Source organism: Serinus canaria, chromosome 3, assembly GCF_022539315.1.
Source record: "Serinus canaria isolate serCan28SL12 chromosome 3, serCan2020, whole genome shotgun sequence".
NCBI classification, from domain to species: Eukaryota; Metazoa; Chordata; class Aves; order Passeriformes; family Fringillidae; genus Serinus; species Serinus canaria.
In genome coordinates this window covers 59364821-59390173 of record NC_066316.1, presented here as the reverse complement: position 1 = coordinate 59390173, position 25353 = coordinate 59364821, and the positions used below count along the sequence as shown (strand labels likewise).

At 40.8% G+C, this 25353-nt stretch overlaps 1 protein-coding gene across 1 annotated transcript in view; it reads left to right on the top strand.

Moving 5' to 3' along the window:
- The first annotated feature begins 4113 nt into the window (after positions 1 to 4113).
- Positions 4114 to 25353, top strand: part of TMEM200A (transmembrane protein 200A) — a 52658-nt gene continuing 31418 nt past the window's right edge. The window contains exon 1 of the mRNA XM_030236589.2: positions 4114 to 4238. The gene's annotated coding sequence lies outside the window, so the exon portion shown is untranslated. The remainder of the gene's footprint in view (positions 4239 to 25353) is intronic.

Genomic DNA, 25353 nt, shown 5'->3' with positions numbered 1-25353 from the left:
ACAACAGATGTAGACTTTGTTTTCATTTATAATATGGAAAAAACGGTATGTAAGATGACAGTATCACATAAAATCCACAGTAAGTCTCGACAAAAATAAAACCTTATGGTGTCATTTATTCTCACTATAGTGGTCTGGACCTGACCACAGCTCTTTAACTCTAGTGGGGATCCTTTCAATCTTCAGTTCCATTCATGTTCCCAATTCAGGATATTTCACTTTCTTACACAGGATAGCCAAGTGTCGCAATTTCTTGCAAAATTCGAAGTAGAAATGGATCTGGATCTTAGAAAAATATCCTGTCGCAAGATAAAAGAATGCCAGCTTTCTCTTTAGTTGGATTAAATTTATGGAAGACACACAGTTTAATCCACCCACTGCCCTGCTTATTACAGTAAATTAATGGGTTTTCATAGCATGAACTGAAAGGTGTAGGTTGGAAGGGAAATTAGTATAATGCTGTTGACATCCCAAATTTCAAATAAAAATATTCCATGCCTTTCAAAGGTAGAATCTCACTCATGAGGCTAAAATTACTGATTCTTGCTATAACCTGAGAAGTAACCACTTTCATAATTAATGTACTAAAATGTTTGTTTTACTGACTGCTAGCAATATCAGTGTTGACATTTAATTCCTGAAATATTGGTCTTAACATTGTTTGACTCTCCAGAGATGCGCAGATGACTGAGATCAGGAGAGCCTCAGGGCCTTATTCTCTTCTTTCCTTTCTACTGCAGATCAGGTGCAAATTCCTTAAATCAAAAGCTTTAACGTCAGTATAGAATTGTCATATTTAGGAGAAGGAGAAGACACTACCCATCTTTAAGACTGCACTGGTAGAATTTTAGAAGCTCCAGGCAACACAGGAAAGTAGCAAATCTGAACTTCATCCACTTGCAAAACACATCTTCCAAATGTCTGTCACTGGGGTGGGCGGCTCTTGCACTATCATCCACAGAATCTCCCACAAAATGTGTTGCTCACACTAATATAAATTATCACATTTTTCTACATACAACGTATGGATCATGTAAAAACCCAACAATTATGTGGTTCACAGTTTTGCACAGACAGCAAATGCAAGGGGAAGTCTACCCTAGAGATACTTCTCACCCAGTAACAGTACTGAAACTAGTCCTCCAACCTATTCATTCTGTCCCCAAAAACCACATTCTGCCACTTGCCATGGGGTTTTTTTTTAGGATGGGCACTGCTTGGGACAGTGCCCATCCATAAATTTTTTGAGGACTTATGAGGATGGTTTCTTCATTGCAACTGGTATGAGGCTGGCTGTTGGGAATTGTGCTGTTGGTAAAATGGGGATGCATTAATTACTGCCAAGCAGTGCTCTTCTAAGAGCCAAGGCCTTTTCTGCTTCTCACTCCAATCCACCAGTGGGGAGCTTGGGGGTGCATAAGGAGCTGGGAGGGGAGTGGATAGCTGGGGTAGCTGACCCCAACTGATCACATGGATATTCCATAGTGTATGGAATCATGCTAAGCATAGAGCTGGAGGAAAGAGGAAGAGGGGCATGTTTGGAGTGATGCCATTTGTCTTCCCAAGTCACTGCTATGTGTGATGGAGCCCTGCTCTCCTGGAGATGCTGAGCACCTGCCTGCCCGTGGGAAGTTGTGAATGAATTCCTTGTTTTGCTTCGCTTGCATAGGTGGCTTTTGCGTTACCTATTAAATGTCTTTATCTTAGCCCATGAGATTCCTCACTTTTGCTCTTCTGATTCTCTCTGCCATCCCACCAGAGGAGAGCAAGTGGGTGGCTGTGTTGTGTTTGCCAGCTGGCGTTAAACAACATCAAGAAGAAAGGAACAGTGATACTCTACCAAGTCCACTGTTGGAGGGAAGAGAAAGGTCAGTAGCAAGAACTGAAAATTTTTTTTGCCTTTAAGATTTAAAAGCCCTTCCAGAGACAGTACAAGAGTAGTGGTGAAACCAGCAGTGATTCATGTCACATTCCTGGTCAACATTTCATCACCTACTGGCAGCACAGGAGTGTGAAGTTTCCCTACCTATTCCACATTCATAAATTCTAAAGAAAATTTCTGGGTTTTTACTAGTAGAGATATTACATCTACTTGGGATTTGGTGGGCATGTACCACCTTTCATCCACTGCCTCTGATACACAGCTGGGTCTTTCAAAATTTGACATCTCTGAAGTACACAACTGCCTGCAGATCTGTCCTATCAGTAGGTGACATGAAATACACATTACATCACACACAAACCAAATTACAGATCCAGCAATAGCTGAATGAACAGACAGAAATCTGACACTTGAAAGTGATTCTCCACTTGTTGAAACAAAACATGCCAAACAGAGTAAATGCAATGTTTCAAACTTCTGAGGAATAGTAACCCTCTCTTTGCTAGTCTGGAATCGCTGGCATGTGTGTTTCCTTGCTACAATAAGGCGATAATGGATGATGTACTTAATGCAGAAGCCACTACAGCTACCAGGTTTATATAAAGCATACACTGAGAACAGACAACACACTGTACAACCACAAAACAACTGTAATCACTTATGATTGGAAGTATCATTTCATTTCATGGCAGTTCCTAAGTCACTGTCTTGAGGAAAACACTTCCCGAGAAAAAATTAGATATGATTATACCAAGTTTAGTATTTTTCCTTTTTTTTGGCGATGCATTAGGTAGAATTCTGGTAAAACGAATAAGAGGAAACAGCAACACTTAAGTCCAATCAACTTTAAAAAATGAAATAAAACCTGCTATCAATGCAAACCAAGCACGGAGTTGTTTTTAATTTCCCCCCCAAAAGACATGTTTGACTTATAAATGTGGAGCTCCCATGCAGGCTGGAGTCCTTCCTTCTCCCAAGCGCATCTGCTGGATTACCTCGCCCGACTGCAAGGTGCGAGCACCAGGTAGATCACTTTTGCAGTCCCTGGACGTACACGAGGGGTGGGCGGGCGGCCTCAAAAGAAACTCCCCAAAATAAGGGGAAAAATAAAAAGCTGAATCATAAAATTTAATTGCATCCGAGGTAAAGAGCCCCCACATTGCGGTGAATCACTCTGCGCTCCCACGGTTTCCGTCCGGCTCTCACACGGGGTCAGGGAAGGCGAGCACCCCGCCCCACACCCGGAGGGCCCCCGCTGCGCTCTGCACCATCAGGAAAGACGGACCCCCCCGGGAAAGGCCGATTCCCACCCCAGGCGACGCCGTGACCGGCACCCCCGCGCTCCCCTCCCGCGCCGCCGCCCCCGGTGACTCCTCCCTCGCGGCCGCGGCCCCAGAGCCCGGCGGGGCGGAACCGGGCGCGCTACAAATCCGCCGCTCCGGCGGGGCTGCGGGCACAGCAGCGCGGGGAGGTCCCGCAGAGGAGGCGCTCCGGCCGGCTGGTCCCGGTGGGAGCGGGGCGCGGCTGCCCGCGCTCTCCCTCGGGGAGCCGGCAAACTTCGCCGGGGGCGCGAGCGAGAGAAGGAGCTGTGTCCCAGTCCCGCGTGTCAGTCCGCCCCTTTCCCGGCTGCCCGGCTAGACTTGCCGAGCGCCCGTGGGGCTGGTCCCGGCCGCCTCCCATCACCGCGACTGGCGAGCGGGCTGCCCGCCTCCGCCTCGTCCCGTCGGGAGCGGAGGGAAACCAGGGGGTTGTTTCCTTAGAGATGGGGCCGGAGTGAAACTTTGCTGCGGGCGGGCGGCGAGGGCCGAGCCCAGGCGGCGCTGAGCGGAGCGGTCGGGCCGGCTGTTGAGAGCGGGGTCCATCCCCTTCCACCTCCCCCGCAGCGCCGCCGGGGGCGAGCGCCGCCCGGGCACCCTGCAGAGGAGCCGGGAAAGTTTTGCTCCGCGGAGCCGCCACCCGCCCACGTCCCCCTGGGCGGCTGCCTGGCGGCCGTTCCCCCGCGGCGGCTCCCGCGGAGCGCTGCTATGGCACCCGCCCGTCGCCGCGGGGCGAGCAGGGGGAGGCCGCCTCCGGCTGGCCCTGCGCTGGCGGCGGGGGGGCGCGCAGCCCCCGGGCGGCGGGCGTCCTCCTCCGGCCGGCAGTGACCGCCCCGGCCCCGCTCCTGCCTGCTCGCCATGCCTGCCCCCGCCCGCCTCTCGCCGAGCACGGTGCCGGGGAAGGGCGAGGGGAGCCGCCGCCCTGTCACTCCCTGAGCCAGCCGCCGCCTCACCGGAGAAGCCCCCTGTCTGACGGGCGCGGCGCAGCTCCGCTGCTCGCTGCGCCGGGAGGGCTGCTGGCACCTCGCACCTCCCCACAGGTAAGCGGCGAGGCGAGTGGGGGTGAGTCTGGTCGGGGTCTGCCCCTCGCCCCCGAACTTCAACCCGCTCGCAGCCGTCACCTCTCCTCGGGAGTGCAGGGGCTGCGACCTGCGCGTTCCTGCCGGCGGTGCTTGGGGGCACGGAGACGCGCCCCTGCCCTCGGCGGTGAGGGACAGCGAGGGAGCGGCACGGGTGGGTGGCCGGGTTTTTCCCTGCCAGAAATGGACTTTCTGCTTCCCGAACGGAGCGGGCTGTCGTGCCGGCGGCTGCCGCGCTCCGCGCAGCTGCTACACACCCTCTTTTGTCTGCGCTGGGTCCGAAATACTTTAGTGCTGCCGTCGCTTGCCCCGCCGGTCGGGATCCCGGCTCGGCACTGCCCCGCCGGGGGTTGCCCCTGGGCTGAGCCCCCCGTGCCGCTCCCCACCCGGAGAGTTGCTCTATTGCCTTTATTTTCACGGGAGCTGGGTTTTCCTTAACCTTTGTTTGCGGGGAAAATGGTGGTGTGCTGGTTATCTGAAAGGATGAGAGACAGATGGGGATGACAAGGGGGTTGCCTTATTCCCTTGCGTGCGAATGTAACTCAGTGCTAAATAAATCGCTCACCGGGTAGACATAATCTTACTGGTGAGGCAGACTTTGAAACAAAAGTACTGCAAACAGCTCGGGTGCTTGGCAGATACTCCTGAAATCCTACTAACATAAACATTGTTAGTGTTTGCGCTTGAATTCAATACATGTGCAGCTGTTGTGCCCATCTGGAATTGCAGTAGCTGTATCTGCTTGACACTTAATAGTCTTTTGTACGCAGTAGTTATGAAAAATAATACGGGTTTTATAGTTCAAAGGCGAACGTACCCAGACAAAAGTATTCCTTTAGTGTAGCATTCTGTGTAACATGAACTACAAAATAACCTGTAGCGATATAGTGGACTTGCACTTCATAATGCTCTTAGGACATGGAGACTATATTGCTCAATAAAATTCTGTCAGCAAAGGTTTCTCTGGCTTTTCTTGATGCTAGATCAATACAATAGCAACTATTCTGTTATTTTTCTCTAAGTAGATGGAACATACAATCCATGTGGTGGAAACCCAGTGTCCAGATTGGAAGAAGCAGTGCTTTTTTTTTCTTTTTTTTTTTCCCCTTTCTTTAGTAGTTTTGGTGCTGCTTTGTAGAAAGTGGGGGGAAAAAAACCCCACTTTTTAAATTAGAAAATTATATTTCCATTGTATGTAACTGAAGTTCCGTAATGATGAAGCTAAAGGGCCATTCAGGATGGAATGGTTAGGTGTACTTTTGTTGCTAGGAAATGTACTTCTAGATAAATACTTGTTAGAAGGTAATTGTAAGATAATTTTTAGTAATTCAAAACATGAGTTGCAATTAGGTGTTTTGTCCTGAAAATAGAAAAACACACTCATGGATAAAGATATGAGGTACTTAACTAGTAATTTGGGAAATAAAATCATATATAATTTATATTTTGTTGGCATAGAAACATTTTATTTGTTGCTCCTTGGTTGGATTGCATCAATGATCCAAATGAAAATTGGACTACTGATGGAATCGTTCAGCACAGTAGAATTATGTTGTTTGATGTACAGAAATGGTTTTGCTCATTATAACGTCACTGGAATTCATTTTTATTGAAGCTTTGTAATCAGATTATAAAAAGTGGGCTCTTGGAATCTAGTCATGTGAAGTATGGGCTAAGCAAGCCCTGCTCTGACAACGGACTGAAAAGTTTGCTCACTCTCAAGCAGGTATGCAGTTCCAGCTTCATCCCTACTGATCACCCAAGGTCTGAGTTTGTTGCATATGGCAGTAGGTCCTGGTAACTTCAGCGAAACTCTTCATTGTCCTTCCTGCTCAGCTGGACCTTCCCTGGACCAAGCCCTCTCAGTGTGTTCTGCCTCTCCTTCCTTGAATGCTGGATCTGCAACACGAAATAACCTGTGCTGTGTGCAGGTGCTCGCTCAGCCGCATCTCATGGGTTACATATTCTCTGCTGGCTATCATTTCTCAGAGGCAAAAGGGGAGTGAAAATTGGTTAAGGAGTGAAGTACATCAATGCAACAGCAGGAGGAGACTGCTACTTCTTGTGTTTAGTTCAGTACCTTTTAGGAGCCAGAAATCTGAAATGCTGAAAAATCAGTGAAAACTCTAACTAAAATTACTGAAACCAGACAGAGTTATGATATAAAATGTATGAAACCTGTTGTCATGAGTAGTTACCCATTTTTTAAAAAATCAACAGTAGAATCCTCAGTCTTGTCTGTAATAGTGGTAGAGATGGTAGTAGAAGGGAACTAGCTAGTGATGATGTTTAATTTGCTGCCACTGTGCTTTTTAAACAGATCAGTTACTTGCAGTCTCCATGTTTGATCTCATGATACTGGAACAAAGAGGCAGTTGCAAATAATTTTCTAGTTGCAAGATAGGAGAGTGATGGAAGACATGAAACATAAAGGCATAGGTGTCTTATGCCAGTTTAGACATCTTAAGGTGTTTCAGACCTCTGTATGAGGCTGGTGAACAGTCTAAGGAGAGCACTTCTGGAAAGGCAGCTGACAGCCATGTAGAATGCTATTGTTTGTATTACAGTTCCATGGTAAAAGCCTTTAAGAAGATGAGTCTATTCTCAGAAATCTTGTTTAAAATTCTGGTGCTGCATTATGATGGATATAGGAAGAAATCCCTTGCTGTCAGGATTTAGGGAGGTGCCCATTTATCAGCAAAATCTTTGTATGGTTTCCTGTGCTTCTAACTGCCTTTTAGTAACTCAGGGGTACTAATAAATGGTTGAAGAGTAAAAAATCTTTTTGGAGAAGTTGCATACGCTCTCCAAGCCTACTAGGAGTAAATGGAAATTGCAAGTAGTGCTTGAGCTCGTGCTCTAGTTTTTGCTAGCACATTATTTGTACAACAAAAACACTGTAAGGAAAAGTTTCTGGTTTTCTTCTTTACTGGGTAAAACATAAGAACCTACTTACCCAGAGACTGTGGGGGTTAAGTGGACTGTTGACTGCATGGAAGGGTGAAATGCTGACAATATAATTGAATTAAACTACTGAGCAGATGTTTTACACTGCTGTTGCTCTGCCCACTAGTTTTACTAGCTCCTCAGTGTCCACTGTTTGTGGAGTGTGAGAATAAGCATGGTTCTAAACTTTCATGCTGAGGCTTCAGTCTAGCTCTAAAGCAAGATGTTGTTATCTGTTCCATCATTAACTATTTCCACATTAGACAATTCAGTATGAGGTGCATAAGCATATATGCAACTGCTGTTCAAATAGGTTAATCTTGCCAGAGGGAGCCCAAGTGACCTGATGACAGAACTTGGTACTGAAATATTGGCATTTTCTTGATCTCTTAGTGTAAATGAAATTACATTTTCCTTACTGAACTTTCTTACATGATCAGTGATTTTAAAGTACATGATTCATAGATGCCTTTTAAAAATCAAGTTTTTCTCTTTTTTTGCACAGCTAACCAAATGGGATGGATAACCTGTAGTATAGAGCTACTTGAAACCTTTTATCTGCAGCAGGAGCAGAACATGCTTGTGGTGGTTTTAAAATGATTCTGTGTCCAGAAGACCTGAGAAAGAAGGACGTTTATCCTCAGTCATTTCCTACATCCATCAATGTTTCTAGTTGGGAAAAGTTCTTATTCCTTTTTCTGCATGTTTCAGTACCTAAAAAATTCCTGTTACTGAATCAGGAAAAATAAGATTTTGTCACTTTAATGGAGAATGCTTTAGATACGCTCAATAATAATCTCAAGAGATGTAAAACATAGTATAGGTTGCTTTTCATAGGAACTAGTTTAAAGGAAAAGCAGCAAAGAAGAAGAATCCCTTTTTGTATGAATTTGTTTTTTCTAGTTGCTGTTTCACAGATACTGTTGGGCTAAGTATCCCAGTGTTGTGATTTTAAAACCCATTGATAAAAAAGTGCTGAAATTTGAGTCAGTTGAAACTACATTCCTGCTGACTGTGAAATGGGAAGGACATTTTTGACAAAGCATTGATACAGTTGGCTGCTAATAGCCTACCAGTTCTGACAATTGGTTAGTTTCACTAAATTCTTAAAGTAGTAGAGGTTTGGGCTTTGATACCTATAAATCTGTAGCATTAGCTCAGAGGGTGAATGTGATAGGAAACCAAGTTTTTTAGAGCTTTTCAACAGTAGTCTTACTTCTTTTTTCTAATAAAGGAAAAATTCCAGAAGTAATTTTCTGTTGATTTAAACCAGCATAAAAGCATATTAATTGGAAGGCTGTTATAAATGTCAGTTAGAATGCTGAATTTGGTGTCATAGTGGTAAAGTAATATAGGTTTTTTTCATGCTCTCCATCTGAATGTGTCTGAATAAATCACTCTGCTTATCTGTAATCAGTTGCACATTGTTGAAGAATGTGTTTGTATCTAGTTAATTTTATCACTTCCATTTTGTTGTGTATTAAATGAGGAAAAAGTGCTATTATTTGTCCATCCATCTGGTGTAAAATCGTTGCTCGAAATCCTGGCGTTTTCTTTCCTTTGGGTCATTCAAAGTAACAAAGGCATGTCATGTCATATGTGATGTATATGTCATATGTGATCTCATATGTGTGAGACGTGCAACTTTATTCCTTCATAAAGAGGGATGGAAGCAGCCTTGTGTCTTGGGGCAGCATTTTACTGCAGCAAACAAGCTTTCCCAAGGGCTGTTCCCTGGATCACACAGGGTGTACATAACAGCTGCTCTAGCTGCCGTCTTCTGCATGATCTTGTGCTAGACAAACTTGGTGCATAAGGTGTGAGGCAGCCCTCTGCTTGGAAAAAGGGACACACTCTGCAAGTGTGCTTTCTTGACATGGATGTCATGGTGGGGTCAACAGAATAAACCTGATACAGATTGAGATTTGGCAGAGGTGTGCTTCTTGCTATAAATTATTGTGTATTTAACAGTTGGCTTGTTTCCCCTGAGGTGTGACTATTATTTTTGTAGGAAGAAGTTAGATGACAGAAAACAGACCAAAAAAAAAAAACCAAAACCAACCCAAGGAAGAAAGCAGGAGAGGGAGAAGGGAAGGGGGAGCAAAGAGCAAAACACAAAATGAAAATACTGAAGATAGGAAAAATATGAAGGAAGACAAAAGATGAGATGTAGTAAATTGTATTTCTAAAGAGAAATTATGCCACATCCACTGTTATAGATGGAAAGAAATAAGAATAATGGAGATTAGAATAAAAGTAAGATGTGGTGGTATTTCTTTTTTGAAGCATCTCATGGAAAATCAGACTGGAAAATGGAGATATTAATTCTTGTCTCACTGAGATGCATTTTAAATGAACTGTCTTTGTTGTGTAGTAAGTAAACTGTTCTGCAAAAATGATGTTAAACACTTCTTCCAGAAGATACACTGTAAGTAAATCAGTTCAGACAGACATAAGAAAGGAAAGGGAGCTAAGAAGGGTAGTTTGCTTGCAAAGATAGAAACTGCATTTTGAAGTACTTGAAAGTTAGATGAACTGTTGTTTTCATTTTCAGGCAGACTAATACTCTAAACCCAAAGTGTTTAGAATTATCACCATGTTGATCTATGTAATTTGTCATTATCTCACAGATGACCAGTGAGCACAATAAGCACAATGAGAACATCCTTCAAAGGCTGGATAATTAACTGGTATTTATTGTGAATACTTAGCTACCCTCCTTGCCCAGATTTTTCTTTCTGATATGTTTTTGCTATATCTGTGTTAAGAAACTAATTAAACCAAGACATGTTTTATGGCCATGAGGTCAGCTAGAGTCGTCTGGCTCTGTGTGGGTGTTAAACTGTCTTTCAGATGGTTGTACCCAAACTGGCTGTTTAGAAAGAGCTTCTGGACTGAACCAGCTAAGTGCCTGAGAGCATGCTAGCTGACCTTGACCATGAATGTCCCTGGCATCCATCCTTGTGGTAGTGTGAAAGAGACATGGTGGGTCTCTGAGCCCTTACTGAGCATGAGATCCATGACTTGTTAGAGTGTTTTTCCATTTCAGCCGAAACTGTCTTACTACAATTATCCTTATATACACAGATTTTAAATAGAAGTAGTGTGTTGAAAGCTATATTTGGAAGACATTGTCTGCTTTAATTATGTTAAAAGAAATCTGATGTCAGTTTGCTATCAGACTAGTAACTTCAGTAATATGGAAAATGGAATTTGGAACATTGCTTGGCTACACAGAATTTGTGGACGCGGTGGAACAACATACTGGGGCACCAAGAGAGCGGCCACCTTGTGGCAAAGAAGGCCAACAGAATCCTGGGGTGTGTTAGGAAGAGCACTGCCAGCAGGACAAGGGAGGGGATCCTGCTCCTCTGCTCAGCTCTGGTGAGGCCTAGTGGGGAGTTCTGGGCTCCTCAGAACAGGAGAGACATGGAGCCCCTGGAGCATGTCCCCTTGTGAGGAGGGCTGGGGGACTGGAGCATCTCTCTTTTGAAGAAAGGCTGCAAGGGCTGAGCCTGTTCGGCCTTGAGAAGAGGTGACTGGGAAGGGACTTCATCCATGTGAATAAATATCTAAAGGGTGGTGCCAGAGGATGGAATCAGGCTCTGCTTGGTGCTGCAAACCGCAAGGATGAGAGGCAGTGGACAGAAACTGATGCACAAGAAATTCCAGCTGAATACAAGAAAGATTTTCTTTACTGTGCAGTGACTGTGCGCTGGAATGGATTGTCCAGAGAGGGCGTGGAGTATCTCACTAGAGATACTGAGGAACTGTCTGGACACAATCCTATGCCATGTTCTCCTGCTTTAGAAAGGAGGTTGGAGCAGATGACCTACTGTGGTCACTTCCAACTGGACTGCTACTGTGACCATACTCCCAAATGGATTAGAAGAGATTGCCCAACAAGCACAAAACTTAAACACAAAATAAACGTCTAGCTGACAGTTTCTTAATGTCACGTTTATTTGCCTGGTAATAATAGCCTGTACAAAAATGGCTAGCAGCTATTAATATTAAACATCCAGAGGCCTTCTCTTGGACTCTTCTTGGAAAGTCCTATCTTGCCTGTTTATAGACTTTAGAGCAGTAGAATCACTTTGCATTAATTCAGTGCCAAAGTGCTTTCCCCAAACCCTCCCTATGACCCCTACAAAGCATTTGCTTTGCTCTTTGCCAGGAAGACATTTCTTTTCAAATTACTTTGCAGACGCCTATTCTGAATTTATTGCCATTCTCTTGCTAATTCAATATTGTTCTCCTAGGACGTGGCCTCATTAACTTGTGCCCATGGTGGAATATCTGCATACATTGCTGGAACATAGTTCAATAGACTGTATTATATTAGAAAGACACAGGTCCAACCCAAGCCTGCAACCAGAATGCATACCAATTAAATTACACACAGAAGCATTTACTGATTAAGGACAAGCAATGCCGTGTTTTGCAGAACGCCAGTTTGTAATTTTTTTATTGTCATACTGGCTGTACAGTTGAAATAGTAATGGGAAGAGGTTATAGCTGAGACCATAGTTCTTTTTTATTTAAGTTCTTAATCTTGTGAACTTCTAAATTCAGTTAGATTGGTGGTTGGTTGGTTTTAACCTGTGAAATTCGGAGATTATGACTAGATGGCATTACATATGTTATATAATTCCTATAAAAAATATACTGTTATCACAGAATCAGATTTAGACTATGAGAGGTTGGGCCCAGATTAAGTAATATAGCTTTCTGTTAATGTTTTGTTGTGCAGCTTTTATAGCATGCTGTGTGATTATAGGTTAGAAAAAATTCTCTGCTGAAAGGGTTCTCAAGCATTGTAACAGGCTGCCAGGGGAAGTGGTTGAGTCACCATCCCTGGAGGTACTTAAAAAGCATGTTAATGTGGCATGTGGAAACATGGTCTAGTGGTGAACATGGAAATCAACACTAAGGTAACAGCTGGACTCACAACCTCTGTGGTCTTCTCCAGTCTAAATGATTCTATGACTTCATGACATGTGGTCATGGTGGTTTTTCCTACTTTAAAGATTTTTGAGAGTTCCTAATCTTTGCTTTTACAACCATTTTTATCAGTGTGCATGTTACCAAGTATTTAGGCTGTGTTAAGGAAGGCTCCAAAGGGAGAATGTGGAGCTGGAGGTAGTCTGTGTGAGCTTTAGTCTCTGCAGTCCTTCTTCCAGAGTTTAGATCTAGACTAAGGGAAAACTCTTTATCTGTTTTATAAAAAATTCTAATTGCTACTAGGCAAAATGTTATTGTGAGTAAGGTTTGTGATCTTAGTTTTCAGGTTTGTGCTTACAAGGTAATTTTCAGCTGAGAATACTGAGTGCTTGGGAAATGGGCCTAACACATTGCTTAAAACTCCTTAAAAAGCCAAGATCAGCATCACCCTCAGGTTAAATATGGCTTTGTTAAACCTTGTGAGTGAAGAGATGGGCTTCAGAATTCAATTTTGAGCTTTTTTCCTAATGTAGCAATTCTCACAGTTGAAGAAGCATTTACTGAGGAAATGGGGAGGAAAAAGAAGGAAAAAAGGTCTGCTACAGCAGACTATGAATTCAGATGGGGAAAGTGAGTCTGGTTAATCCAGTCTGAAATTCAGAAGGCCCCTGGAGAGGGTGCTGATGTTATGGAAATTTGGATTGGAAGACTTTTCTGATGAGTCATGTGCTCTGAAATTAGTTGAGAATGTTGCCCTTCTAACAGTAAGAATACTGTGCTTGGGAATACCCGTATTTCCAAAAGTATACAGCTGAAAGTCTTCTAGGACTCAGAGGCTTGTGGCTTCTAAGGTTAGACCTAAAGCTTGGAGGTCTGAGTAATGTTATTATGTGAGTTCTTTGATTGCTTTATATTAGTAGTCTTACTGTTGTGCTTAATCCCTTACATTTGATTCAGTTACAGGCATTCAGTAGCTGTGTGCTGTAGCAGAAAACTCACACAAATGGGCACAGTTTATTATACTTTGGTAAAAAATTGGAGGTAAACAACTGGAGGTCAGTTTTCATTCCTTGACAATAGCAGGACTGTGAATATAATGGTACTAGGAAGGCAAAATGTAGAGAGATGGATAGGTCAGTAGTACAGCAACAACCACAAACATCAATTATTCTAGAGCAACAAGACTATAATTTTTCCAAATAATATACTTAGTCAAGTAGTAGGGAGGCTCTTATTTGAGAAGTGGAAGAAGTGGGTCTTATGTAGTGTGGCTAGAAGTATGTGTGGCATTAATATCATAACACTGCTTTCCTTCATGTCTTTCAGTAAATCCATAAGGAATGATGAGGCCGGGTATTTGCATTTACCAAGGCTGGCAATTTAGAAGAGAGAAGACGTGTTAGGAATAACTCTTAGGTCTTCAGCAGTGACAGCAGAGGCTTTGTCAGAGCAGTTAAAGAGCCTTAGAAAGGGGTCTGATCTGCTGTGCCTGCGGTTCTCCAGAGTTTTGTAGCTTTAGAACTCTTTGCAAACACTCAACTCAAAAGCTTCTCTTCAGCAACTGCATTGCTCTGAAAGATTGTCCTTAGCATGGTCATATATGGTCATATACATGTTTGTACTGCTTCTTGTCTTCCTTTTCACCTTGTTTCTGCCTTTTAGACTGTGAAGTACTGTGGCTGATGTGCTGTGGGTAGTGTAGCCTGGGGGGGTGGTGTTCCAGCCATGCTCCAGCCTACATATGCTGATTCACAATGTGGAAGGTAGACAGAGGGTCTGCAGGATCGGGTATTCACAGAGGTTGCTAAGATAAGCATGAGGTTCAGGTTTTCAAGATTTTTTATCTAGATCTTGAGGCAGTTTGTTTTTTTTAAAGCTGAGATTTTGAGCACGTAATCATATGGACCTTGAAGTTAAGGTACTGGGCAGGTTTCTACAATTCCTGTGCTCAAAATCTCATTTTGTTAAGAAATTACCTTCTCAGACAGCAATATCCATAAGGATGAGACAGAAAACATCTAGAGATCTCACTGTATACATTTCTTACTGTTTTAGATACTATGAGGTTTCCCTTAAAAATGTTGGTCAAAACAATAGAAGTGTTTGGAAAAGTGTTTAAAATCACTTTCACATACATCACATGTAAAACCATGTGGCTGTGATTAAACAAGCTCATTGTGTGCAAAGCTAGGGGATGACTGTTGCTTAGCATAACTTGCTTTAAACAGATTTTTCAGAAGAATTATCAGTCATCATGATCAGATTGTAAAAACAGAAAATATGAGCTGCAGCAGAGATCTGAAAAACAGACAGAAAAATGATCCTGGATTCCATCAAAACCCAAAAGATTATACAACTTCATGTTACAGCTGTGGGAGATTGATAAAATTAAAGTTGATGAATAGCTTCTGTTAATAATTTTGTATTTGGCTTGTGTTTTAGTTTTCAGGATACTTTATTGTAAAACTTTTTTATTGCTCATTCTTGATATGGATTTTGTTTGTTTTTACAGAGAGACTGCATATTTATAGTGCAGTAACTCTCCACATTCTGTCTGGATAGCTCTTGAAGAAGGAGCATGGAAAAAGCATGGCTGTGTAGACAAGCTAGTATTGCATTATTTGAATGCTTGTCTGAATCTGATGTGGCTCTTCTAGCTGATATGACAGTAATCTCTGTTTTCCTCAAGCAAACCTGCCTTTTCCATATATGAGTGTGTATGTATGTTTGTGTGTGGGTGTGTGTATCTATATCTATCTATATCTATATATCTATCTATATCTGTATCTTGAGACAAGACTGGGGAATTTCTGCAACTATTGCTCCTCTCTTCATTAAAAAAATAAAATCAGGTAGTGGATTTTCTTCATATGGAGCCCTGTAGGCCCTGCCTTTTTTTTTGTTTGCTTCAAAGAATATTTAAAGAAGCACCTTAATGCTGTAGCCCTCCTTTATGATGTGAACCCAAGCCACTCCTGTATTGTATAGATGTAGACAAGATACCAGAGTGTAGTAAAACATGTAACAATCTCACGGACATGGTGTTATGTGTAAGGTGTGCAAATCAGTCCTTAAATCCTTCAGGTTTTTTTGTGTCCATGCAATGCTCTCTCCTCTCTTTGTAGTGTAGGAGATCCATCCTATCCTCCTTTGCTTCACATCTCCTCTTTTGCTTTTTCCTACATCACAGCAGCAAATGCTTCAGGAATCAAATGGTAATTCAGCTTTGCTTATATCTAGGGTGCATATAGCTAGGTGCTGCATACTGAACCACTGAATGACTCCTTCAAAGCTAATTTTTAGAGTTGTATAAATTAAAAAGGTCAGCAAAGATGCAAGAATTTGGATTCTCTGCTATTGTTATCTTTTGCATCAGCATAAATCCTCAATTTTAATGAAAGTTTTAATATATGTCATAAAACTGGTGGAGGGTTAGATATTACAGATTGAGTATTGGATGATGACAGTCAAAACCAGCTTTTTCCTTCTGTGAGCTCAGGAACACTGTAAAAAGATTGAATTATTCTTGTTTGGTTACTGTTGCTCTGGTGGTATCTTGAAAACTGCCTGTGTGAAGTCATAGGCAGATTTTCTTATGTATTTCAATAAGGTTAGGATGTCATTCAGTCTGTTAGGTAGTCTTGGGTCTAGTGCTGGTTCCTACATGGCCCAAAAATGTCAAAAATGTTTTCTGTGAATTATGCCTTTATTACACGAGTGAGCCAAAACAGCTCTCAGCAGCTAGAAGTGTTTTAGTTCAAAGCCATGACAATCAATTTTTGCTAATAAGCTGCCATCCTGGGAAACCCCTAAAGCCTTTCAGAATGTGCTTTCTGCAAAGATGACACTCTTGTTTATCTAAGCCATGTTAAGGTGTTATATTTTGTTGTTATTGTTTTAATGTCCCTGAACAAATGCTTTTACCAGCTGGATTTTAAAATGTCTGTGTTGTAAATTTCTAAATTATATGACTAACATGCCTGAAGTAGAATGAACTTTGGAAGTTCAGATATAGAAGGAGAGATTTTTTTCTATCTAATTTCTTTTATTATAATAGAATATTATGAACCATATGATAGGTTAATTAAGTTAATCAAGATATTAAGAAGATGTGTAGTTTTCTTATTAGTGATATTCAAACTCTTAATGGCAACATAATGGGGAAGATGTTTCTCTGAGTCCAGAAGAAACACTTTTTAGAAAACTTTTAGAAATGCCTTAACACAGGAAAGGAATACTTTCTGTGGCCAGTAAATTTCAGGAGATGACATTTTCATTCCCAAAAAAACCCCACCAACCCATTCATGAAAACCCATATACCTCACTTCAAAAATAGTAGTAAAAATTCAGTAACCTTTACATATCTGTGTGCTTTAGCAGTTAAGATTGGCGTTACAGGAAGGGTTATATAGATGTGTTGAGAACTTGCTTTCTTCCTTAGGATTCTGCAACCCTATTTCGTGGGGTTGGAAATGCTAATTTTCTGTGATCTCACTTGCTGCTTTGTATGACATAAGGTTGTGGGAGTAAGAGGTCTATGCCTAATAAAGCTCCTCTCAGAATACACTCTGATAGCTATTGGCTGCATTTTGGGGAAAACCTATTAAGTTCTTTCATCTACTCAGCAGTATTCATTGATCCAGAAAAAAAAACCTTCCTCCCAGGTTTGGATGTGAAAAGAAGCGACTGAGTGTGCACACTTCCATTGACACACAGTCACTGGGGACTGAACTGCCAGGCTGAGATCTTCATTTTCTCTGCCACAGGTCAGAGTTTCAGCAGCTGCCAAGGCGAATTTGGGCTTGCTGTGAATATTGGTGTTTGTGATTCATTAGGCTTTAAAGTGTCTTGTATGGAAAGGGGGTTAGAGCAGCCAGTTGCTAAAGTGGTGTAAAAGCTGTTGCATTCCTGTGCTGGACACTTTGTACTGCTGCTGTAATTGAAATACCTGTATTCAATCTGTAGTGTATTTCTGAGCTGTTTGACACACAGAGTTGCGCACCTGAAATTTATACAACAGTATCTGCAAATAATGTGTGCAGATTGCAGTTGTGACAGGCAAATCTTATCAATGAGGGGTTTGTTCCTGGCTTTCCCAGAGTTGGTCTGTGACATTGGACAGCTTGTCTGACCCTGCCTTCCCAGAAATGCACAGGAACCTTGTTCCCATGTTATTTTCATCCCTTTGGAGAATATGATCTTTAATGTCTTTTCCTTCAGTTTGCCTGGCTGCAAAATAGGGATATTTCTGTAGGAAGTATGCCATTCTTACACACCCATGAGGATTTTTTGAGACATTTGAATGACAGGTGCTATGCAAAATCAAATCAGTATTACATACCATGAGAGGAAAGAGCTCTGTACCTGAGCAGAGTCATTAATCTGAGAAGACATCATGCACCAAAATGTATTGGAAATCAAAATATTGAAACTGCAAATGAAATAACAATTGAAATTGGAAACATTTCTAACAGTGAAAAGAATGAATTTAAGTATCTTCGAAGAGCCAAGTTGTGTCAATTAAAATCAAGACTATCTTTCTGAAGTAAGTAATTCATGTAGGAGTTATAGACTTGATTCAGAAATCAGAACTGAATATCCTTGCTTATGTATGCAGAAGAAAATTATCTTTTCTGGCCTAAAATATCCATGCATATACATTTTTTTTTGGCTGAACAGTCAGTCATAAGTTTGTGGCTAAACAGTGCTCTTCTCTAGAGGGATTTAAATTCCATCAAACATATTATTATGAACTGTTTAATGTAAGCTTGTTAAATAGACAAACATAATGGCTCAGCTGTTTACTCTAGGCAGCTCTCCCCAACTGTATGGATAAACACATGTTGGAGATACTGCAGTTCTCCAGCATGCACCTCCTTGGATAAAGTTTATTTTGCACAGGCTCAACGTAGTGAATAAAACAAATGTTTCTAGGTAGAAGCAATATTCTGCAGACACTTCCTGCCTCTAACGCATTTTTTGTGTTTGTCAGAAGTAGGATTGGTGTTGGTAAGCCTGTCAAACAAAATTCAGTACCTTTGGTGATGCCTGAGCTAATACAGCATGGGACATGATGTCTACTGGATGTGTGATTGAGGTATTTCCATGTAGGCTGGGATAATTGACACAAACCCTGTAAGTACAGGAGCAGCTGTCATGCCAGGAGTTGTAAGGAGCAAGGTTTATTGTACAGTGTGGCATACAAGCAGTTTGGTAATATTCTTCATCATTTGAACAAAGACTTGAATTGTGTGTCTTATATGACATACATGGCTAAATAATTTCAGCATTTTTAGAACTGTTTCTCAGTTGAAATAGCAGTCTTTCTTTTGTCTTCCTTTGCAGTTCATAGGAAAATCAATGTGAGTTGCATATGTGATCTAACTTTGGAGCTAGTGATGGAGGTTTTTTCAGCCTACATTATTCCATAGTTCTGTGATTTAAGAATATGTGATTTTGGTTTATATGCATGTAAGAATGAGTTTGAATGCTTTGGGGCCAGGTAGTTGGAAGATAGATAGATAGATAGATAGATAGACAGACAGACAGACAGACAGACAGACAGACAGACAGACAGATAGATAGATAGATAGATAGATAGATAGATAGATAGATAGATAGATAGATAGATAGATAGATAGAGTTTGAGCCATTCTAGAAGTGAAGCAGTGTGTAGATGCCTCTGCTGACTGTGGAGGTGAGGTTCACTGTCTGTCTTAACACTTTTGTGAAGGTTGTGACTTCTGCCCTGTTGAATTCCTTGCCTGAATTCCTAGTTATGCATTGGCTCAGCAGTTCATCAGGAAAGCCTAAGCCTTACTTCTGGGAATTGAAGGAAAAATAGCTGAAAGTTTGACACTCCTTTTTTTTTTTTGTCTTAAAATAACTTGTTTGTGGAATATAATTTTTTTCATTACCCGTGTTGCCTAATATTGCAGGAAGTTAATCAGGACTACCTTTCCAATATATTTTTGACAGATGGAACATTATGTGTGACCTTGGTATTAATTCTGTGCCCTGGTTTGACTTCTGACTATCTGGAGACATCTGCCAGTAAGAGGCAGTAATTAACTGCTTGTGTTGTTTAGAAAATGGTACTGGTCAGAAAAACAACTGGTTGCCAGTGCTGGAGCCATTGTAGGACTAATTGCCAGGCTAACTTTGAACAAAACAAATCGGTGATTAAATATTTAAGGATGTATTTTATCATCATGGTATTTAGTGACAGAGCTTTTGGGTGGCAAGGTCCTCTATTTCCATGAGATTTTGGGGACAAGTCTGACTGGGAAGACAGGGAGATCACCCTCTCTGCTATGGGGCTAAATGAGAAGTGTGCCCTGGAGGGGAGGGTGGCACATGCAGGACAGTAAGCAGGGATGCTCTTCCTTTCCCTGGAAAATTCCCTTTTTGCTGGCTAGCACCTTTGATAACTCTGTTGCTGGAAGGACACCCAGAAGGAAGAAGTGTCACAGTAAAACTGCCTTTTCTCTTTCTTTACAGGCAACTCCTGTTGGTCAAGTCTCTTATTCTTGTCTACTCTTAAGCCTCAAGTGTGGGATTTGGAGATTCTGGCCAAGGAACTGATGAGGATAGATCATTAGGACATTATGACATTTGTGTTTTGTTCTTCGTGAGGTGTTGAATTGCCCCACTGGTAGACCTGGGAGAAGGAAGGTTAGACATGCCAGTTTTCCCCAAACAAAAATAAAATAGATGACAACGTGGTCTGTCTGTGAATGAAATATGATTTTTATCATACTTAATCCCTCTAGTATGTCATGCAAATGCTATCTCAAACAGTGCAAGAAGGGAACCTGTATTTCATAAGCAAAACAATGCTTTTGCTATTTTAACAAAGAAGGTAAAAATTACTGAACACACTGTTGGTGAAGAAATTGGTATAACTTGTTTACAGGATTAATAACAAATTGAAAAAGTTTGCACTAGCACCTACTGAGAATACTATGGAGAATTTCTGTGTTGCTTGTGTATTTGCAAGGTTGAACCAAAATGTGGGTAAGACTTCTCACTTTCTTCGCATGTCAAAGCAACCCATGATATGGTAGTCTCAAAGAATCATTGAGAGTTTGGCTGTTAATTTCAGTGGAACCAGAATTTCATATGCATAATTTATTGACATAAATATATTGTTTGTTCTAAAATTCTCATTTGCTAGCCAAAACTCTTGGACTTCAACAAATCTTTTGTATTTGCAGAGTATAGAACTAGGCTCAAAAGTCTGATTTTCATGATTTAATATGAGTAAACTTTGATATTGCTCAGATTCTTAATATGATTGTGCAGTTCTGACTTATTTTTTACAAGAAGAATAATTAATATGAGAAGGATTGCTGGAATACTATGTGAAACTTTCAAAATTATCCCCATTCTTAAATATGGTGTCTTGGTTAATAATGGAGGACTGAGATGTTAATCTGCAAAATCTGTGTTGCATGAAAAAGGTTTTGTGATACATTTTTCTTTAAATGGTATTTTACAATTTTACACAGAATAGATCATTATTCTGTGTGTGTGTATCCTGTTCTTTCATGTCACTGTAGAGCCTGCACAGATCACAGAACTCATGTCCCAGTTATACCAACAATCAGCTTAGAATTTATATGTATGCAAGAAGTTTCAGATTTTCAAATAAGCAGTTAAAAATATGAATGTCACTGTTTCTATATATTTTCCCCCAATCTCGTTTAGCAGTCAACCAGTTTTTGGTGAAGTTTTCATGAAAACATCAGATGTGGTTTCATAAAAGACCTAAGCTATTGAATTCTGGCAAAATTACAAAGAAGAATTTACAAAAAAAACCCCTAACTGGGTAACTTGGCATTTTAAATGGACTTTGGAAGAGGAACCTACTTCCTTGCAATGATACAGAATACTGTGTAGCACAGGAAAGAAGAGAGGCAGGGCCATTTAGAATAGTAATTTTATGAATTCTTGCGGTAGGTGACAGAATCAGCTGGAACTGCTGGACTAGGTTCTGTCAAGCCATCATGATTCATTCTTGTATGCAGTTTTATGCATTATAAGTTGCAGACTCAGATAATTTTTTTTAAAGCAAAATATTTGGAAATAATTTAGGTGTACAGCTACCTAGTTAGTTCTAAATTTCATCTTTCCTGCAAACTGAAGGTGTCAGCGCAGGGTGAGGTACAAGGAAAATACTGAAGCTCAGTATCTTCAGTGGATAATCTTGAAAAATTTCAGTAGGGAAAATACAAGAATTACCAAAGAATTACAGATTTTCATAACCGTTTCTTCATTATAATGCTTATGGAAAGAAAGGTGAGTCATACTCTGGATCCATTTTTTTTTTTTTTTGGTGAGATATGGGAGGTTTCATTATGCTCAGTTTGACTTTAACTGCAAAAGCCCTTCATCTGGAGTATATCTGACTGTAGTGATCATTAGCAATGATTGAATTTTAAATTGAGATGTTAATGGCAGAGGAAGTGGGAGATTTTACAGAAAGGACATCAAGTAGCCTTAATGTTGAAAGCAGACATGAAAGTTTTTCATAGTGATTAAAAATATACATTCATGGTCTGCTTTAATGCAGGTTTCCTGAAAATGTAAGGATTTGTATTACAGCACATAATTTAAATATTTTGACAGTTGTGTACTCTAGTCCATCATTTGTCTGTTAGTGAATGACAAGTCTTTACAGTCAAAAATATTTTGATTCAATACACTTCCCCAAAATCAAATGGAAATGATTTGTTGTCAAATCATTACAAAATAGTAAGTGGTCTGCAGTGGTGGACCTTTCATAAAGATCTTCCCCTAGAACTGTGCACCTCATGTTCCAATTGATCATGTGTTCATTAGAAATTGGGCTCTGTCAGCCACACACAGAGTTATGCTAAAAGATAACTCTGCTTATATTAATATGGAGAAAAAGAAGCACTGGGTCTCAGAATGCGAGGACACACATGAGGACTAATTTTCTCTTGTACTTTCCCTAGGACGCAACTTCCCCAGAAAAATGGCAATCCTGGGGAGGGCAGGGCTTTTGGTTTTCATGAGAGCCTTTCAGCTAATAAGGAGCTGTGCAACACAAAGCTGATTGTATCTGCACATTGCAGTGTCAGAGATTTTGTTGCTGCTTAACCAGCACCATGCCATCTGGGGAAAACAGCACCTCTGCAAAAAGAAATAGAAGAGAGGTGTTGCATCCAAGGCAGCAGGATGTGCTTCTCTGCTTTCACGGCCCAAGCAAGCACCATTGCACGGTGCTTTGTTTTGGATTTTGTTGTCTGTAGCTCAGAGTTCAGTTTACTGCTCTTGTTTGCGTGGTGTCACTATGCTCAGTGGCTGCAATTCTGGCTGATGATAAAAGGGGAAGAGACTCTTTGTGTTCTGCACAAAAGTTCCTGAGTGTCTGTTCAAAGGCTGGACAACAGAGAATATCCAGTGATTGTTGTAAAAGTGCTGTTAATGTTGTTAAAGAAAATACTTAATAATACATGCTGGATTTATCTGTAAACTCCTTTGTTTTATCTGAAAGTAATAATTTAGTCCCTTTTTATTTGCTGAAAGCTCCACATGCACTGAACAGGTACAGGTGCACTATCCATTAGTACACGTACACTGAACAATACATTTTATTTCTTTCTACTTCTGTAAAACCTATACACTGTGCATTTACGTCATACATTAATGAACTTAAAAAGAAGTTCACCTTCTTGACCAAAAATCTGTACAGTGGTGTGCTGAGTAAAACTTCTAAGGCCTTAGAACAAATGAGTGATTTATGAAATAAAAGATGAAGAGAAGTATAGAGAGCTAAGGAAATCAGTGAGAATTTAAGGTTAGTATTTTCATACAATCCTTATTCTCCCTGTAATTGTTTTACTTGGTTGCATATTTCTTTTCATGCAGTCTACCTTGTGCTGAACACACATAGTGGACTTCAGTCCTTGCTGTGTGATAAGGTGGCTTTGGATAAAGACTTTACTGTCACTCTAGAACAGTTTTTGAAGGAAGATGAGGCAGGAGTAGGCATTATCTATAAATGTCAGAATATCATTCTGATACTCAGCATCTTACAGTGACTTTGATAAAACATGCGTTTTCCTGGTTCCTTTAGGGAAGTGAGGAAGTGACCAACCCCATTTCTTGGACATGAACACATATGGTAACATACTGACAAGTTATCCACCACAGAGAGACCAGGCTTTGTTTCAAGAGAACACTGGGAGCAAGCCAAAATACAGCTTTTAGAGTACAGAAGCATATGACAGGCCTAGATTAAAAAGATATTCAGAGAAAATATTTTTCTCTGGTCATACCATACTTAACTGCAGTCAGCTTGCTGAGCATGAAAATATGCTGATGAGTGCACCTTTCAATTAGTTTTAATATGAAAAACTCCTCAGGATAATTGATGCACCATAATAAAAAATTAAAATCTAGGGGAAGTTCAGGGGAGTGAAGGTAATATTGCATTTGCTGGAAACGTATACATAGATGTGCCTGTGGAAAAGAAGAGGCAACATCTGTTCTCTGCAGTCACCAGTTAGGTGAGGCAAAGGCAATTTTATAATTGAATTTACTAGGAAAATAAGAAGCATATACAGGCAATGAAAACCAGTACACCGAAGGTATAACAGGGGCAGGCACTGGTCTCTTCTCTCTGGTGCCCAGTGACAGGACCTCAGGGAACAGCCTGAAGTTGTGTCAGGGGATGCGTAGGTTGGATATCAGGAAAGGTTTCTTCACTCAGAGGATGATTGGGGATGATAACGGGCTGTTTGGGGAAGTGATCACAACACCAGCTTGACAGAGTTCAAAAAGTGTTTGGACAATGCTCTCAGGCACAGGGTGTGGCTATTGGGGATGGTCCTGTGCTGGACCAGGAGCTGGACTCGGTGATCCTTGTGGGTCCCTTCCAACTCAGAGTATTCTATGATTCTGTAGTTCTCTTTTGAGATGTGGATTATTGTGTCTATTATTTTCATAGTCTTTGATAGTGAAAGGAGCTCCTGTTTTTACTGTGTATGTTACTGCTGCTAAAAGCTTAAGACCTGAACTATTTTCATAAACTAAAAATGGAAGAAATTTTACACAGCAGGACTACTTATAAAAATAATTTTTCAACTTTCTGGCCACGTGTCTCCTATTAATTCCTTATGGTTAGTCAAAGTGTCAATCCTACAAGTAAACTAAAATACAAGCTTAGAAAATCATACAACTTGTGAGTTTCTTTGATAAGCAAAACCATATGAAATTACACATATAATCAGATCTGCTAGTTTCTGTGGAATAACAATTTTTCCCTAACTGCCAAGCAGCAAAATGAAAAGCTACGGTACTCTGGCCTCAGCTCTGCAAATTTTTGCCAGTTTTAGCAGCCATTTGTCACATGAAAAATCACACTGATTTTAATGGAGGGAATTCCAAGATGTAGGTGCATTAAAGGAATTTTATTTCTGAACAAATTCTTCATCCAGCTTTTAAGATTATGATGTTATTTTGTGTACAAGATGCAATAACTCTGATGAATTTGCTGTAAAATTGTTGTGATTCTAAAATTAAGAAGAAAGTGCAGATAAGCAGATGTTTACAAATCAGGCTGTCTGCAGAAGTTTATGCAAAATTTATAAACATAAAGCATACTTCTATCACTAAAGAAATAAAAAATTAAGTTCCCATAATTTCCATGGGTAAATTAAAATGGAACTTTTACTTTTTAAGGTTGTAAAAAGATCAGTGCTTTCAAGTTTCACAATAATGATGATCGTATCGTTTAATAAGCCAATTTAATGCTGAAGCATGAATGCTTAAGAATAAAAAACAAGACCTGACCTCTTAAGATTTAAGAACACCTCCAAAGACTCCTAAGCACATAAATAATAAACCATAACAGCAATCATCTTGAAAAGCAGCAAGGCACAAATCAAGAATTACTAAGAATAATTTAAAAAATAGTTCTTATTTCCATATGACTTTCTGATCCCATTTAAACTGAGGGCTGTTGTTATTATATGGCAATGGTTCTATTGTCACTATATTGCAAAGGTTCCATACTGCAAGAGTTTTACACCTCCTCAATGTTTCTCGTAGGCAGCTCCTCTAAGCACTGACTCTTCCTTCTTCTCACAGTAACCAACTGACTCCAGTTCCCCCTCAGCCAACCAAGCCACTCTTTTGTAACACTCTTCTTCTTACG